Source organism: Pseudophryne corroboree, chromosome 9 (assembly GCF_028390025.1).
Source record: "Pseudophryne corroboree isolate aPseCor3 chromosome 9, aPseCor3.hap2, whole genome shotgun sequence".
Lineage (NCBI taxonomy): Eukaryota > Metazoa > Chordata > Amphibia > Anura > Myobatrachidae > Pseudophryne > Pseudophryne corroboree.
The window spans coordinates 299,492,635-299,495,168 of NC_086452.1; the positions used below are offsets into that span (position 1 = coordinate 299,492,635).

At 42.1% G+C, this 2,534-nt stretch overlaps 1 pseudogene; it reads left to right on the forward strand.

The window, feature by feature from the left end:
• Window positions 1-964: 964 nt before the first annotated feature.
• On the forward strand, window positions 965-1,083 carry LOC134963583 (5S ribosomal RNA; annotated as a pseudogene).
• Window positions 1,084-2,534: the final 1,451 nt, after the last annotated feature.

Consider the following 2,534-nt stretch of genomic DNA (forward strand, 5'->3'; position numbering starts at 1 on the left):
ATGACATCTCTAATACACCGTTCTAGTCCTCCGCAATCTACTTCCCTACATGCAGGTGATTCAACATAGATAATTATAAACAGGTGCACCTCAAACTTCCCTGACAGGCTGCGTTCATAAATACTGGCTGTGGGGCACTCCGAGAGCAGGCGATCGTGTGATCAAGCTCTCGGAGCGAAACGTACGTCACTTCCGGTCCCGGCGCCCGAACTTCCGGTTGTACGGACCGCGGCCTCCGGTGCCTCGCTACTCGATTCCCGCTGATCTGAGGGTCTCCAAAAGAGGTCAGGGTAAGAGAGCCCTCGGCTTTTAGCCGGAAACGGGCTCTTCTTGCCCAAACCACCGGCTCCCCCTTCTCTTCCCATAGGGCCCAATATGCACTTCCCCACTTAACAGTGGCAAGCTGGTTAAGCTAAACCAAGTGAGATATATATAGCTACTCATATTTATATTTAAATATTTATATTTTCATGATCATCATGCTCAATCTCTTTGTTTTTGGTGCATAACTACTGGGTAAGGGTGGAGATGGATTACCCCTCTCACAAAGGGACATTTGTAATTTGCAACTTCCATATATGCCTTAATTAAATATTTCTGACATTAACCTTACTATAGACACAACATACATATATAATTTTCTGTCCTGATTTTTTCAGAGAGGGCAATCTCAAACCCTCCTGCCTGAGTCTTTATCATTCCACCACTGTAGGCACCACCAAGCCCTCTCGCTGCCTAGGCTAATTGGGAGCATACTTTCTGTTTGACAGTATCTATCCCAGGACTGCAAAGTTCATTGTTTAAGTCAGAAACACCACTGATCAGATTTCCCAGCAAAAAAACTCATGTTTATTGCACCATTGTCATCAGTTATCTCTGATCATATAACTTAATATCCATACATTTTGTGACTGATCTTGGGTCCCAACACATTCGGAAAACGGTGCGCCTAGGAGACAGACTTACCTACGGTCAGACCGCACTGAGTATGCCCAAACTCATCTGATCTTGGAAGCCAAGCACTGCAGGGCCTGGTCAGTACCTGGATGGGGAACCACCAGGGAATACTAGGTACCATAGGTATTTTACTCTCCAACAGCCAAAGCTATTTGGGACTCATTATATCAATCTGATCTCAGGTCTATAGTATCTGTCAGATTATATCGGAATCGACGTAGTGACCTCATTCATCCAAACTCCTATGTATGGAGGATATGCATGAATTCTCTTGTGGATGAGGGATCATTTATTTATTTTCGCTTACCTATGATACAACTTTGCCCATAACAGGCACATTGGTGCTGGCAAACACTTATGCTCTTTCAAAACACTTATGCCAGCTCTCGCTTTTTCTTAAGTATATATCAATAAAAGTTAATTTTTAATAATTTCATCATTTCAATTTTTTCAAGTGTGCCCAGGAAAAGGCCTATAGTTTCCCCTTTTTTTTGGTCCTTTGCTCTCTCCAAAGGTCCATACCCCCCTTTCTTTTTCATAGTTGTCATAACTATCTTCCTGGAGCACCACCAACTACTTGCTGAATTTATTATTACAAGTAGGCCTTCATGTTGGTTTAATATATCATAGTATCAAATTTACTAAATTGAAATTGTTATATCCTGTGCAGATTTATTTTCTTTTTCTAAGACCTTATTCAAACAAACCACATCACCATCAGAATCCTCATCGTCAACTTCCTCCTCAGCGCCAGCTACACCTATATCCTCAACATCCTGGTTTACATCTACAGTGACATCCTCAATCTCAATATCAGCAACTGGACTGTGGGTGCTCTTCCCAGCTCTTGCCGGGTGTGTGCAAATGGTGGTAGGAGCCTCATCTTTCCATACAGTCTTGGGAAGGTCAGGTCTAGACATTGCAACTGCGGACACACTTGGACTCTCCTTGGGGATTTGTGATATCTCTTAACGCACAGTTGTTTTTTCCTATGCTTTAACAAGCTGGATTTTTTTAATTTTTCAAGAGGGAGGAGTGCTTCCATCCTCGTGACAAGCTGAGCAACCAGTCATGAACATAGACCAAGGCCTTAGCCTTTCCTTGCCACTTCGTGTCGTTAATGGCATTTTGTCAATTTTACGTTTCTCGTCTAATAATTTCTTTTTTTTCTGAATATTAATTTTTGCTTCTTGGATTTTACATGCCCTCTATGCGTTGGGCATCGGCCTTACCAGATGACGTAGATGGAATTGTATCGTCAATATTATGACTGGTGGCAGCAGCAGCTTCAGCACTAGTACTAGGAACTGGAAGTGGTTCCTGATCTTCCACTATTTTTTCCTTCAAATTGTTGTTCTCCATTTCACAGGACAGCACCTCTTTATTATTACAGCACACAGAACAGTGCCCCATTATTTTCACAGCACTTCTGTATTCTTACAGCATACAGGACCACTGTAATGTCATTTGAACCTCTATATTTTACAGCATACATAACAACTGCATTCCTGAATTTTTACAACATACAGGGCCAGTGAAATGCTATTTGAACAACAGCACCCCTATATTTTACAGCA